Raw genomic sequence first — 16298 nt, 5'->3', positions numbered from 1 at the left:
GGTTTTTTTTTTCTTTTAGGGGAGATCTTTGGAAAGTCCAGTCTGTCTTCCGAAGCCCTCTGACAGCGTGCTCAGCCTTCACACAGTTCCCCTGTGATCTCGTCAAACTTGTTCTAGTCGTAGGTCTTCCTTTAGGGCAGTTGTTCTTGAACTTTAGCATGCATCAGAATCATTTGAAGAGTTTGTTAAAAACACATATTTCTAGGCTTTTCCCCTTGAGTCTGATTGAGCAGATCTGAGGTGGGACTCTAGAATTATTAGTATTTCCAACTGTATGTCTAACAAATTTCCAGGTGATGCTAATGCTTCAAGCCTGGGAATGACCAACTGAGAAATACTGCTTTAGAACATGATCTTTATTTTCTTTTTTTCCCTCAGAGAACAGGCTCTAGGCCTTGCGGGTTTCAGTAGTTGTGGTTTTCAGGCTCTAGAGCAAGGTTCAGCAGTTGTGGAGCACAGGCTTAGCTGCCTCATGGCATGTGGGATCTTCCGAGATCAGGGATTGAACCTATGTCTCCTGCACCGCAGGCAGATTCTTTACCACTGAACCACAGGGGAAGCTCCCATGGCCCTTTGGAAATGTGTTCTGTCTGGCGTCGCAGCTGGATGCCTGAGCTGTTATTAATGTAAGTGTTACTACGGCTCTCCTCTTAGGCTGCACCCAAACTTCTATGACCCTATCACTGTTAGAATTCTAATAATCCTGCTTGGCTTTCAACCCCACAGAAGCTGCTATCTGATAATCCTAGGATAGTCTCACCTTACACATGTCAAACCAGCTTTTAGTTAAGCACCAACAGGGGATTCACACAGGATTTTGAGAGACCTCCCTCTGCAAAGCTCCCTCCTCTTAATGCCCCACCTTGCAAATCTTAACTGCTCAGTTGCTCCAGACTCCAATCTCTGCCTGCTCAGCTCAGCCAGTTCCTCAGTTCACTGTTTCTTAGTTGGGATATATTCCCCAGATAAAAAGCCAGAGTGATTCTGGACCTCACCTCTTCAGTTTCTCTTAGGGACCACAGACTCGTACTGTCTGAAACAGTTGACTCAAATATTTTGCTGAGTTTAGTGATTTTTTTTTTTTTTAAGTGGTGGGATGGCTCATCTGATACTAGTTTCAACTTCATCATAGTCAGGGGTGGATATCCTAATTTTAGACCTTTTGAATTTAGGGAACTTTGGACTATCCAGATAGAGATACTCTAGAATGGAAAGGTAGCCCAGAGAGTAATTAAGATCGTGAACACAAATCATATAGGAGGTAACACAAAATAAGAAGTGTAGAGGGTCTGAGGTAGAACCTTGGGGGAACTGCTGACTTTTCATGGATGAGTGAAACAAAAGGGTTGACAAAAGAGGCACAGAAGGTGTAGTCTAATAGGCAGAAGAAGAGCCACTGTCCCGGAAGTCAGTGGAGAAGAGTTTTAAAATATTTTGAATTCTTACTATGTCTCCCCATTGTGCTAAGAAAAAAAAAATTTTTTTTTTTTTTACTATTTCAAGCAGCCCAATAATTTAGCACTATTATCAAATCCATTTTATAGATGAAGATGAAACTCACCAGCCAAGTAACTTGCAGTGGGTCATGCAGTTGGTAAGTGGCAGAGCCAGGATTCCAGTCCAGGCATTCTGGCTCTAATGCTTGCAAAACCCACAATGCCGTGGCTTGCTCCTGCCTCACTCCTCTCCTATAACCCAGGAGAGAGTTACAAATGTGACAGGGCCCTCTAGGAAGCTGAGGACTGAAAAGTGTCAATTGGATTAGGAGTGAGGGTCACCGTTGAGCTTGGCAAGAAGTCGCTGGAATAAACAGTAGGTGCTAATTAACTGCTCACATGATCACTTCCTGAGTTTAGCTCTTCGTGTGAACCAGCAGGCTGCCATACACATGGCATCTCTCAGGCCCTGGCTGCATTGTTCTCCTCAGCTTTCCGCTCAGAAAAAGGAGACTCACCCCCTAACTGTGTGCAGACAAGACCCACTGCTCCAGTTCCTAAGAGGTGAAGAGAAGTGTGAGGTGCCCATTAATACACAACACAGGTACCGAATACAGGTTTATGCACCTCTGAACATATCAACTCAATTACCTGTGTTCAGATCAGCCTCAGCAAATCTTTAAGCGCTCACAGCTGTCTTCAGGTGTCCAGGGGATTATTATGAGGAGATGTTGATCAGTTGTTCTCCATGTCTCCTGTGGGCAGAACAAAAGGGAAGAGGCTTAAATGTCAGCAGGGGATTTAGATGTAAGTGAGAACTCTGTGAGGCAGGGAGGTCCTGTGTATTTAAGTAAGTTTCCAGACTTCTGCCTTAGTTCGCCCTAAATATTCCCTTTCCCACCGTATCGCCCTTATTTGTTTTATAACAGAAAAGGACAACAATAACAATAATAGCAAATGCTCATATAGTTCTTCCTTCGTGCCAGGCACTGTTATTAAGTTTTCTACTCAGATTCATTCCTTCAGTACTCAGAACAGCACAATGCGGTAAATACCATCGCCATCTCCAGTTTACAGATACAAAAAACAAACAAAGCTGAGACCCGGAGATGGTGAATAACTTGCCAAAGGTCACGTAACCAACAAACGGCAAAGCCAACATTTGAAGCCTCCTGCAAAAGTCTGTCCCCTTACCTACAACCCTACCCAGCTCGTCTTAGAAACTGCACTAGAACAATTCACGATACGCAGAGCAGGGAAGATGCCGCCAAAGTGGCTTGGAGGCCGCGGCAGATTGTTCGAAAATGGCCCTCCATGAACCAAGCCTCCCCAGATTCACGCCATGTGCTGGCCCCTTTCACGCTGAATCTGAGCCAGCATAATGGTTCGCTTGGCCGACAGCACACGATGGAAGCAGCCTTCTGGGACTTCAAGCCCGTGAGAGATCGGACGTGTGTCACTTCAGTGGGGTCCGACTCTCCGCGGCCCCAGGGGCTGTAGCCCAGCAGGCTCCTCCGTCCGTGGGATTCTCCAGGCTAGAATGCTGGAGCGGGCAGCCAAGCCCTCCTTCGGGGGACCTTTCTGACCCGAGGACCAAACCTGCGTCTCTTGGGTGTCCTGCATCGGCTGGCGGGTTCTTTACCTAGCGCCACCTGGGAAGCCCTGAGAGATCCGGAGCGTCCGCTTTCTCTCTCAGAACCCGACTGCCTTGTAAAGAAGTCCAGGCTATCCAGCTGTAGAGAGAGGCCACAGGTAACGAGATGCTTTGGAGGTTGAGAGCCACATGGAAAACAGAGGCACCGCAGCCTAGGGCCAGCCTCACAGTGGTCAGCGAAGCCGTCCGAGCTGCCCGCTGAGACATCGCGGAGGGCAAAGGTGACCCACAGCGGCGGAGCGCTGCCCCAGTCCTGACTCTGAAAGGGTGGTGGTTCTAAGTCATTCAGTGTTTCTTTTCTATCATGAAACGAACATAACAGAAGTTACCATTTTAACCATTTGCTAAGCGTACAGAGCTCTGAGGCATTCACATTGTGCAGCCATCACCGTGGTACATCTCCAGAGCTTTTACCATCGTCTCAAATGAAACTATCCCCGTTAGACACTAACTCCTCACCCTTCCTTCTTTCCAGCCCCTGGTAGCCGCTGTTTTACTTTCTTTCTCTATGAATTTAAATCATTAAGCTTTAAGGCACTTTGTTAGGTAGCAACTTATAACTTTATATAGACACTGATAGATTTAATAATCTGCTTTTAGAATATATTCATGTATTGTGAGTTTATTAAATACCGGAGAATTGCAGAAGCATTAGGAACCCTCTCAGAGCTTCAGTTCACTTTGTCATTGTACATTTAATGTGTCATGCCCTACAGCGTTATAGGTAAAATTATAATTATACGTAACATTTACTTTAAAGTTGAGAAGGCAGTTTCTCATTTACCTTTTTTTTTTTTTTTTGCCTCTCACAACAGCTTTGTGAGGTGGAATGAGAGTTTTCATTTTATACATCAGGAGACTGAGGATCAAAGAGTTTAAGTGACTTGCTCAAGGTCACAGCATAGAGTAGAATGGGTTGGTTGGCAACCATTTATTGATTACTCCTATTTGGTAAGGGAGATGGAGAGAAGACCCAAAAGATAGTTCAGCAGCTTGAAAGAGGAGCTTCAAGCCCAGTCCTCAAAGAGCATCTGCTCTCCTAGGACACACCCGTGCCCACAGGAAATCTATTTGATCATGCTGAGTACCGACCAAGATGGCTCCCAATGAAATGTTTTATAGCATATGGCTGGATCCACATTAAGAAATAAATATGCTTGGTTGTATTTGGGACAGGAATAGCATGATGAGGAAAGCCAGATACATCCCCACTGAGTAAAGCCTCAGGCTGATATGCCTTTCATTAAAGGGGCATAAAATCAATTCAGTGGGTCACAAACTACATATGTGTGTGTGTGTGTGTGTGTGTGTGTAAAATAGAGCTAAATTCATTGAAATAATAAAGGTGAGTGTTTTTCTATGGGATTTATTTCAGTTACATTGTATACATACACTTGCATCTTCATGGTCAAGTTACCTGGGATTTGGATCACAATATAAAATTTATTTCTTAATATGGCTAAACAACTTGAAAACCATTGCCCTACCCCACCTCTCTCCTGGCCACAGCCTTTCTCAAAGTGCAGAGATATTCTGCAGCCTTAGGGGGAGTGTGGCCTATCTACACGTACTGGCCTTGTGCAAAGTAGAAAACACAGATGTTATTTTAGCCCAAGAACAACACTCCAGAGGCCTGTATGGAGTAGCTGAAAACGTGGCATCTAAAATGTTGCCCGTGTTCCCAAGGTGGTTTAATGACCCAGAGATACGATGACACAATGCTGAAAGTGCTAGGTTAGACACAGGGAGTCTGAGGTTCCAGCGCAGTTCTTTATCAGACGCCTATAATTCCTTGAAACTTTCTGGGCTTTCCTTCTTCATCTGTTGGATAGAGGAATCAGACTAAATTATCTTTAAGGAAAGTCTCCCACCAAGAGAAGGTGGGAGGTGCTGATAAGGTTTATGTCACTGCCTCCTCTTTTCCCCAAGGAGAAGCAATGGCATAAGGAAGGTAGAGGAAAAGTCAGTCTCTCTTCTTTAAAAATGTGTCCATCTTTTTGTTTGGTTATATTTTATATTTTTGAGGTCAAGACAAACAAGCATGATCTTTGAAAGACAGCTAATGTCCATTTCTGGTTTGAGGCAAGGGACTTACCCTGAGTACCCCACCCAGGTCCATATGTCTATAATCAGGAAAACTTACATAGCTTTATTCTCACGAATTAAACAGTAAACTATAATCGTCTAGGTTCAAAGTATGATGGTGAAGTCATGGCACCTCAATCACATATAAAATCCATCCCTATAATTAAGCCGTGGATATAGGAAGGTAGTTGAACTCATGGAGTCAAAGCATGGAATCATGGTGATTCTCTAAGCTGAGCCAAGGAGACACGAACTCCTTGATGGCTGGGCTTCAGTCCTGGAGTCTAGGCAGAGTCTAGGAAAGAAAGAGAAGGACTGTGGCAGAAGAGAAGGAGCTTGGATAGTGCCAGCAGACTTTTTTTTAAAATAGTTGTAGAATATAATATATGTTTTAATTCATGTCAGTATATGACAAAACCCACTACAGTATTATAAAGTAATTAGCCTCCAACTAATAAAAATAAATGAAAAAAAAAGATTCGCAGGTTAAAAAAAAAAAGAAAGCTTATGAATTTTTGCCCTACTAAAAAATTTATGACATTTTGATTCCACTTATTTGACTTAGTGTGAATAGAATGCTAGATTTCTAATTTTAAAAAATAGGTATGCAACAAGCAACAAAGGTTTACTCTATAGCACAGGGAACTGTAGTCAGTATTTTGTAATAACCTATAATGGAAAATAATTTAAAAAATAATATATGTGTATATGTATAACTGAGTCACAAAAAGAAAAGAATTCTACTTTTTGAAATTTAGTAATGTTTATCTTTTTGCCAGCTTTTAAAACTATCATATAGAAATCTAATAACAACATTATGAGATACAAATTTTAAATATATTTGTGTAGGATATGAGAAGGGCACGGCAACTCACTCCAGTGTTCTTGCCTGGAGAATCCCATGGACAGAGGAGATTGGAGGGATATGGTCCACAGGGTTGCAAAGAGTTGGACACAACTGAGCATGTATAGGATATAAGATTAATATGTGTAAATCTATTATATTTAAATTATTGATGAAATCATTCAAAATGCTCCTATTCTTATTTTTTCTGCACTTGATAAAATATTCTCAGAGACATGTTAATCTGTCTCACTATGGTTACATTTTTTTCTTTTCCCTTATATTTCTTTTGATTTTTGCCTTATGTATCTTTGTTTCTTTGTAGTTAGGTGTCCTTTTTTGTGAATTGTACCTTTTATTATTAAAAATATTCATCTTTGTTTCATTTAAAAATAAATAAGTAATTAAAAAAAAAGAACTGTAGCACCTCAGCAATAATGGCTCGCTTCTGTCAGTGTCGGCAGGGAGCCAGGTGCAGAGAGCTCTGAAGAGCTCTTTCAGCCATAGATGAGGCCCAAGGAATCTCCCAGAAGCCTGTGCTTCTTGCTATGCTGGGCTGAATCTGGAACATTTCCAGGAATACGCAAATGGGTCCAGGAGTGACATGGGAACTTAGCAGATTTGTCTGAAACTTAAGAGCAGAAATTGGTTTTCATCTAACAGAAAACACCCTCATCTACTTGATTTTCAGACAAAGTAATGCTGTTTGGGACTGATAAAAGTAAATGCATTCTCATTGGGAAACCCCACATATTTATTCAATTTAGGGAGAATGTAAGGGAATGGTTCAAATTGCTTCATTTATATTTTCTCATGGTGTAGAGAAATGTGTGTGATTTGATGACTAATTTTTTATCATGATAATTTTTTTAGGCATATTCAAACAAGATGACTTTTAATTGACTTGAATACTGCCTAACTCTCTGGATATGATAAAAATCATTGAAAGGCACTAATTGAAAGGGAAAGCAAGAGAAGATTTATTAAAGGGCAATAAATTATATTATTAGACCAGTGATCCCTTCCCTCCCCCTAAACTAACCCCAAGCCCAGTTTATCTAAGTAAACCAAAGGAAATTCAATCTTATCCTCTACTATATATTTAGTACATTCTGGCTGATATTTTAAACCCTGTTCGAAATCTGGTTGGCTTCCAGGCACATGCAACACTAGAATGGAGAAATAGTATAGATAAGTATCTCATTTTTTCTTTCTTTCTGAAACACTGACAATGATTCTTTGTAAAATGTCCCAGGATACTGAAGGAAGTTACCAACATAGATTTTGTAGAAATCTGCCAAGAACTGATTATTGCAATTATATAATATGGATATTTCATTTCACAAGCTTCATGTATTGCATGATTAAGACATGCATGGAAGACAATGGGATCAGTAGGCTGGTAAACATATGAAAGACCTGGAATCAAGGGGAAGGTTTGAAGAGTGGAGTTTTCAGCTCAACAGGGGACAGAACGACCTCAAGTAACACAGGCCAAACCACCAGATACACACGAATCCCCTCCCAACCAGAGTAAACATCACCCAGCAAAAAAAAACCTATAGTGCATCTCATAGCTCAGAAGCCTTGCAAATGTGCCAGTTTCAGGAAATGAGAGACACATTCAAGTTCCACAGACGCTTGAAATTCACAGATAAACTCAAGCCCTTCTCTCGGCAGTTTGGTTTTACTCTTCTTGTCACCACAGCACAGCTGTGACCAAGGTCTACACTGCAGGCAGGAGTCCGCCCTCTTCCCCATCCTCATCCTGCAGAGAAATGACTGAGTCAGGAAATGCCTGTGGACAGATGCTGGGGCCATGACTCAGTCCTTTAGGGGTGATGACCCTTGGGAACCTGAACACTGGGACCTCATGTTAGGATTACGCAGATCAGGAGGCTTGCCTTCTCAGAATCAACCACCCAAGGCAATTTTAGATTTTTCTCTTCGATAAGTCTCAAATCTTCTCTGGTGTGTGGTAAGAGACATATAGATCACTTAGTTCTACTTGCTGCTGAGTTTTCATTTGTGGATTTCACCTGTGCCCACCTACTCTTTTTCCCAGAAACAGTAGACCAGTCGGGCCACTTCTCTAGATTTACACAGTAACCTCACGCTGGCAAATGACAGGTAAATACTATGTTAAAGCCGCTTTCATGCTCTTAACAAAGATGATGACATTTTCTTTCATAACATTGTACTTTGCCTGTCAACCTTAATTAAACTATTGTGTTTAGGTTAAAATTACGTGGAGTATATTTTAAAAGCACTTCTGCATGCAGACTTATTTAAACTAAGCATACACACACACACACACACATACAGTCAAAGCAACTGTTTTTAAGGAAGTAAATTCCTTCTGAGAGCCATAATTTCAACTAGTCACCATGACTCTGCGAAACCATCTTTTTTTGGTTAAGAGAACTTAAATAACTAAAGGTAGTCCATTTGTCTATGCCATAAAGACACACCTACAATTTATTATCTCTCTACAGACAGTAGGTAGTGTGCTGATGGTTCCACGGAAACGCAAAGCCCAAAATGCATCAAGATTCCTTCTGGGGAATCTTTCCGCTCATTACTGGATGAAGAGCGATCACTCTATTGGGCAATTGAGCGAGGCTACCATTATATTTCTGCTCATGAAAATCTCTGTGTATGAAGAATATTGTACAGTTCACCTAATATGCACCCAGTTAGAGTGTCACGATCCCCACAACACCCCTGAGATGTTGGGTAGAGTAGAAATAGTTATTCCTATTGATAGATGGGAAACTGTAGCCAGGAGAGGTTTAGCTACAGGATCGCAGAGAACAGTATCATAGCTCAGATGGTAAAGAATCTGTCTTCAATGCAGGAGACTCTAGTTCGATCCTCGGGTTAGGAAGATCCCCTGGAGAAGGGAATGGCAACCCACTTCACTATTCTCGTCTGGAGAATTCCATGGATAGAGGAGCCCGGAGGGCCCCAGTCTGTGGGGGTCACAAAGAGTTGGACACGACTAAGCAACTATCGTATCATATCACCCAAGGCTACATCACAAGCCAAGACACAAGCTGGGATTCAAGCCCAGATCTTCTGAAGCTTCACCCACCTTGTGTTCTCTATTTCATGCTTCTATAAAAGGAAAATGACTGGTGCTTTGAGACAGACTAACAATCCCATTTGTTTGGTTCCTCCTGTAAAATCTAAAGACAATAAAGGGCTCACCAGGTAAGTTCAACGCATGTGGAACATTTTGCTACAGCCAGCGTGGAGGCACCCCCCTACAGGACTGGCAGTGTAGGCATTGTACTGCCAGGAAGGTTCTCTGTGGTATATGGGAAACAGGTTTATAGTCTAGCAGCAGCTGCCCTGTGTGTGTCCTTGGAGGCGTTCCAAAGCCCTGCAATCGGGCTGCAGCCGCCAAATGTGCCCCCCAGCTCAGCCGTTCTCAACTGCTCCCTCATCCTCTGGTGAAGCACAGGAGTCTGGGAGATGGCAGTTGGCACTGGAAAGAGCTGGTACTGGGTGAAGGGTTGACACAGTTCCTCGTAGATAACTGCGCTGGGGAAAGAAGTAGAAGATGGGAGAGACTGGCCACAATTTTTAGAACTTCCCCCAAAGGGTAGGGGGTGGGGGCAGGAAGCTCCCCCACAAAGGAGCAGAGCGTGATGTGTTGGTCATGGCTCTCTAAGCTATGGTCAGTGAGCAGGGGAAGAATTGGAGTTTGTCGAGTCCATCCCTCATTCATGCAACAAATAATTATTGAACACCTACAGTGCTGGGGCTTTCCTGATAGCAAAAGTGGTAAAGAATCCGCCTGCAATGCAGAAGTCACAGGAAACGTGGGTTCAGTCGCTGGATCAGGAAGAGATCCCTTGGAGGAGGAAATGGCAACCCACTCCAGTATTCTTGCTTGGAGAATCCCAGGGACAGAGAAGCCTGGCGGGCTACAGTCCATGGGGTGGCCAAGAGTCAGACAAAACTGAGCACCCACGCACGCACAATGCCGAGGATATGCGGGAAACAAAGTCCCTGCCCTCATGGAGCTTATATTTTAGCTGGGGAGAAACAGCAAGCAAATAAATAAATAGTATATCTGCTAGTTATAAGTGCGGGCTCAGCCATTCAGTTGTGTCTGACTCTCTGCGACCCCTTGGACTGTAGCCCACCATGTTCTTATGTCCATTGGATTTTCCAGGCAAGAAGTACTGGAGTGGGTTGCCATTTCTTCTGGACACTTCTCTTGTGTCTTCTGCTTGGGAGGCAGATTCATCACCACTGTGCCCCCTGGGAAGCCCCAGTAAGTGCTGTGGAGAACAGGATAAGAGGAAAGGGATTCTTGGGAGGTGTGGGGTACTCTCTTGTTTAGGGCTGATAAGGAATTGCCCACTGATAATGACAATTAAACAGAGACTCAAGAAAATGAGAAGCCACGGGGATACTGGGGAAGACAATTCCAGGCAGAAAGGACGGCAAACGAAGTGTGCTATGGAGAGAGCTTGGCATGGTTAAGGAGCAGCTAGGAGATGCCAACAGTGGTGTGGGTGTGGCATGAGGTTGGAGAGACGGTAGGGCACAGATCACACAGGACCCTATAGGCCAGCGTTAGGCTTGAGTGAGATGTGGGCCCATTGGAGGGTTTTGAGCAGGGAAGTGACAGGATCTGACTTTTTAAAGTATCTGTCTGGCTCCGGTGTTGGAAAACATTTTGGGGTTGTGTCATGAAATGCAATAAAAATCTATTTTATTCTTGAAAGATTTTGTGTATGTGCCCTCATATTTCCCAGATTGGTTCCTAGGCTTCTTCCTAGGCAACTTTCCATCCATTTGTTTTATTTCCAATCACCAGATTTTTAGAAATAGTCTGATCTTGTCATCAACCCCTTTCAACCCCCAACTTAAAAATTTTCAAATGATTTTCACTTGCTCTTAGGTGAAAGTTCAAGTTCCATCCTCTGGTCAAAAAGGTTCTGTAAGATTTAGCTTTCATCCACTTTTTCTTTTTCTACTCCTCTCCATCTGTCTCTTTCTACTCCAGCCACATTGCTCTTGTTTCAGTTCATTGTAGTACAAGGCCTTCTCCCAGGTCATTTCTACTTCCCGACATGTCTGTTTGGTTCTTCCTTGCATACCTTGAGTCCAAGGGCTCCAGAGATTTGTTGAACTAGATAATTTATCAGCTGAATGTGGTACATAAAATGAAGTCATCAGTGAATCGACTATTTGGAGTTATTTCTGTTTTGGGAGAAAGCTCAGATTTCACCAACCTGAAATTCCATTCAGTATTATTTAAAATTCTGTGAATATTTTGGGACTTCCCAGGTGGTGCAGTGGTAGGGAATCTGCCTGCGAAGCAGAAGACACGAGAGATGTGAGTTCAATCCCTGGGTCGAGAAGATCCCCTGAAGTAGGAAATACAAACTGCTCCAGTATTTTTGTCTGAAAAAAAAAAAAATCCCAAGGACAGAGGAGCCTGAAAGGCTACAGTCCTTGGAGTTACAGAGTCGGACATGACTGAGCACAGCACAGAATATATTTTGGAATAAATATGTGTAATATTAATAAATTATATGATTACCCTTTGGAATGCCTTTCCTAGATGTTATAATTCAAATTCACCTTCCCTCATCATAGCAGCATGATCAATTACATGAAAAATCTTGTCAAATAAAGGTTGTTTATCACAAATATGATGTGGCTCTTTATCTATTATGGATTACACCATTTTTGTATCTTAACAGGAACTCAATCTCCTTTGTTACCAATGCTATGTTATTTTGTCTGAACCGTTGTCATATATTTAAAAATTCTGGAGTCATGCTGTTTAGTTTGACTTTAAATTTTAAGTTATTTAAAATTTTAAAAATATATATATTCCTGGGTTCACATGTGGTTAGTGGCTATGATATTGGATAGCCCAGATACTATAATGTACATTTTTTATCATTACAGAAAGTTTTACTAGACAACATTGTTCTAGAGCCTACCTTTTTTTTTTTTTTTTTTTGCTGCACCGTGGGTCTTGTGGGGTCTTAGTTCCCTGACCAGGGGTTGAATCTGGGCTCAAAGAAGTGAAAGACAGAATCCTAACCACTGGATGGCCAGGGAATTTGCTCCATAGTGTTCTGATATAGCTTCTCTTTCTAAGAAGCACCTGTAGCACAGTGGCAATAATTATTAATATATCAGTTGCTTTACTTTCAGGGCCTACTTTGTGCCAAGCAGTGTGGTAGTAGAGAGGTATATATACATGTGTGTGTGTGTATACATACATATATGTATCTACATGTGTGTTTACTATATATGTATGTGTATATATAACCTTATTTATTCCTAATTAGGATAAAACCATGAGCCAGCTCAAGGAGGCTATTTTATAATATCACTGTAACAAATTGGAAAGTTGATGCCCATTAACTCAGGTTTCCATATTTAAGTCCTTGTTGCTGTTGCTGTTGTCCAGTCGTTCAGTTGTGTCTGACTCTTGGTGACCCCATGTATTGCAGCACGTTGGGCTTCCTTGTCCTTCCCTACCTCTCAGAGTTTGCTCAAACTCACATCCACTGAGTCATTAAAGCCACCCAATTATCTCATCCTCTATTACTCTCTTCTCTCCCTGCCCTCAATCTTTCCCAGCATTAGGGTTTTTTCCAATGAATCGGCTCTTCGCACCATGTGCCCAAAGTATTGGAGCTTCAGCTTCAGCAACAGTCCTTCCAATGAATAGTCAGGGTTTATTTCCTTTAGGATTGACTGCTTTGATCTCCTTGCTGTCCAAGGGACTTTCAAGAGTTTTCTCCAGCACCACAATTCAAAAGCACCTATTCTTCAGTGCTCAGCTTTCTTTATGGTACAACTCTCATAGCCATACATGACTACTGGAAAAACTTCATCTTTGACTATATGAACCTTTGTTGGCAAAGTGATGTCTCTGCTTTTTAATACGTAGTCTAGGTTTGTCATAGCTTTCCTTCCAAGGGTAAGCATCTTTTAATTTTATGAGTGCAGTCACAGTCCACAGTGATTTCGGAGCCCAAGAAAATAAAATCTGTCACTATTTCCACTTTTTCTCCATCTATTTGCCATGAAGATATATGGGACCAAATGCCATGATCTTAGTTTTAAGCCAGTGTTTTCACTCTCTTCTTTCACCCTCATCAAGAGACTCTTTAGTTCCTCTTTGCTTTCTGCCATCAGGGTAGTAGCGTCTGCATATCTGAGGTCATTAATATTTCTCCTGGCAATCTTGATTCCAGTTTGTGACTCATCCAGCCCAGCATTTCACATGATGTATGCTGCATGTAAGTAAAATAAGCAAGGTGACAATATACACCCTTGATGTACTCCTTTCCCAATTTTGAACCAGTCCATTGTTCCATGTCTGGTTTTAACTGTTGCTTCTTGACCTGCATGCAGGTTTCTCAGGAGGCAAGTGAGGTGGTCTGGTATTCCCATCTGTGTAAGAATTTTCCACAGTTTGTTGTGATCCACACAGTCAAAGGCTTTAGCATTGTCAATTAAGCAGAAGATGTTTTGGGGGAATTCCCTTGCTTTTTCTCTGATCCAATGGATGTTGGCAATTTGATCTCCGGTTTCTCTACCTTTTCTAAATTCAGTTTGTACAGCTGGAAGTTTTCAGTTCACATACTATTAAAGCCTAGCTTGAAGAATTTTGAGCATTACTTTGCTAGCGTGTGAGATGAGTGCAATTGTGCAGTAGTTTGAACATTCTTTGGCACTGCCCTTCTTTGGGATTGGAATGAAAGCTGACCTTTCCAGTCCTGTGGCCATTGCTGTTTTCCAGATTTGCTGGCATATTGAGTGGAGCACTTTAAGAGCATCATCTTTTAGGATTGAAATAGCTCAGCTGGAATTCCATCATCTCCACTAGCTTTGTTCTTAGTTATGCTTCCTAAGACCCACTTGACTTCCCACTCCAGGATGTCTGGCTCTAGGAGAGTGATCACACCACTGTGGTTATCCGGGTCATTAAGACCCTTTTTGCACAGTTCTTCTGTGCATTCTTGCCACCTCTTCTTAATCTCTTCTGCTTCTGTTAGGGCCTTGCTGTTTCTGTCCTTTATTGTGCCCATCTTTACATGAAAAGTTCCCTTGAAAAAAAAAAAAAAAAAGAAATGTTCCCTCAGTATCTCCAATTTTCTTGAAGAGATCTCTGGTCTTTCCCATTCTATTGTTTTCATACATTTCTTTGCATTGTTCAGGTAGGAAGGCTTTTTTATCTCTGGCTATTCTCTAGAACTCTGCATTCAGTTGTGTGTGTCGTTCCTTTTATCTTTTGCCTTTCACTTCTCTTCTTTTCTCACTATTTGTAAGACCTTCTCAGACAACCAGTTTGACTTCTTGCATTTATTTTTCTTTGGGATGGTTTTGGTCACCACCACCTGTACAATGTCATGAACCTCCCTCCCATAGCTTCAAATCCTTAATCAATAAGTAAATGTAAATTGGTTCCTTACTGAGAAAGACCAATTTGTCCTTTATCATCTAAGTTATAAAACTTTTAATATGTTCCTCAAGAAATGGTCTGCTTTAAAAAATTATATACACAATTCACATATGTGACTACACAGATACACAAATGGAGACAAGATGGGAGACATTTTGTAAGACAGAAAAAAAGAGACTTTTAAAATGTATTTTGAATGATATTTAATAAATATATCCACATAAATTAGCTTAATACCTAGTGGCTGAGAGTAATAGACATAGTTGTCAGTGACAAAACAGCTGCAAAGCGAAATGTGACTGCAAATAGGTTAGTGTATGAAATCCCTTATTTTGAACATAAAAAAATAGGGCAACTCATTATTGTCCATAGAAAATCAATTTCTCTTTAGTCCCACTAACGATAGTAGATAAGTGAAGAATATGGTTTGAAGCAAAGGCTCTGCACTAAATTAATATCTGTGGTGCCCTCATGCCTGGCCTGGCCTTAGAGGTAAATGTGGTTACTGTCACTTAACAGTTGGGAACACTGAGATGGGAAGATGTTAAATACAGAATTTCTTGGGTAACACGTGGTGGAGCCAAAACTGAAACCTGATCTTATCAACTCAAGAATTCCATCAGGCTGAACTGACTCTGACTCAACTTTCCTTGATTTTGGGGTTAAAGCTCTAAGAGAACTAGAATATTAGAACACACCAGAGCATCAGTTTAAAGAAACCGAAAGAAAGAGAAATAAATACATACATACATACATACACACATAAATAAACTGAAAGTACTTGAAGGAAGCAGCCAGGACATTTTTGATGCAAAATCAGGCTTAGCTTTTCATTCAGAATATTCTTTTATCTTAACCAAATTCATTTTAAAGATTATCCCTCAATCCGTGGGAAACATCTAAAACTGTTTTTAATTTACTTAAAAGCCTGCATATATTTTAATTTCATATAGTTTAATCAAGTTCTTTCATCCATTAAACAGCCTAAAGAAAGGTTAGCAAACCTCTTCTGTAAAGGGCTGGTTACTACATGTTGTAGATTTTGAGAACTCTGTCATAGTGACTCAATTCTGCCATTGTTGGTGTGAAAGCAGCTAGAGAAAATACATAAACAAATTAGCCTGGCTATGTGCCAGTAACACTGCATTTATGGACTCTGAAATGTGAATTTTAAAATTTTGTACACCGTGAAGTATTCTTCTTTTGATTTTTTTCCAACCATTTTTAAATATGTAAATATAAAAACTACTCAACATCACTCATTATCAGAGACATCAAAATCAAAATCACAATGAGGTACCATCTCATGCAGGTCAGAATGGCTGCCATCAAAAAGTTTACAAACAATAAATGCTGGAGAGGGTGTGGAGAAAAGGGAACCCTCTTACACTGTTGGTGGGAATGCAAACTAGTACAGCCACTATGGAGAACAGTGTGGAGATTCCTTTAAAAACTGGAAATAGAACTGCCATATGACCCAGTAATCCCACTGCTGGGCATACACACCAAGGAAACCAGAATTGAAAGAGACACGTGCACCCCAATATTCATTGCAGCACTGTTTACAATAGCTAGGATATGGAAGCAATTTAGATGTCCATCAGCAGACGAATGGATAAGAAAGCTGTGGTACATATACACGATGGAATATTACTCAGCTAATAAAAAGAACACATTTGAGTCAGTTCTAATGAGGTGGATGAAACTGGAGCCTATTATACAGAGTGAAGTAAGTCAGAAAGAAAAACACCAATACGGTATATGAACACATACGTATGGAATTTAGAAAGATGGTAACGATGACCCTATATGTGAGACAGCGAAAGA

At 41.3% G+C, this 16298-nt stretch overlaps 1 long non-coding RNA gene across 1 annotated transcript in view; it reads right to left on the bottom strand.

Moving 5' to 3' along the window:
- Window positions 1–2085: 2085 nt before the first annotated feature.
- The window catches only part of LOC139030196 (uncharacterized), a 68332-nt gene continuing 54119 nt past the window's right edge, over window positions 2086–16298 (bottom strand). The window contains exon 3 of the long non-coding RNA XR_011482479.1: window positions 2086–2191. This is a non-coding gene — a long non-coding RNA (uncharacterized lncRNA). The remainder of the gene's footprint in view (window positions 2192–16298) is intronic.

This window comes from Odocoileus virginianus, chromosome 21, assembly GCF_023699985.2.
Source record: "Odocoileus virginianus isolate 20LAN1187 ecotype Illinois chromosome 21, Ovbor_1.2, whole genome shotgun sequence".
Classification (NCBI taxonomy): Eukaryota; Metazoa; Chordata; class Mammalia; order Artiodactyla; family Cervidae; genus Odocoileus; species Odocoileus virginianus.
The sequence above is the reverse complement of the archived record's forward strand: the minus strand, read 5'-3'. Positions and strand labels throughout refer to the sequence as shown.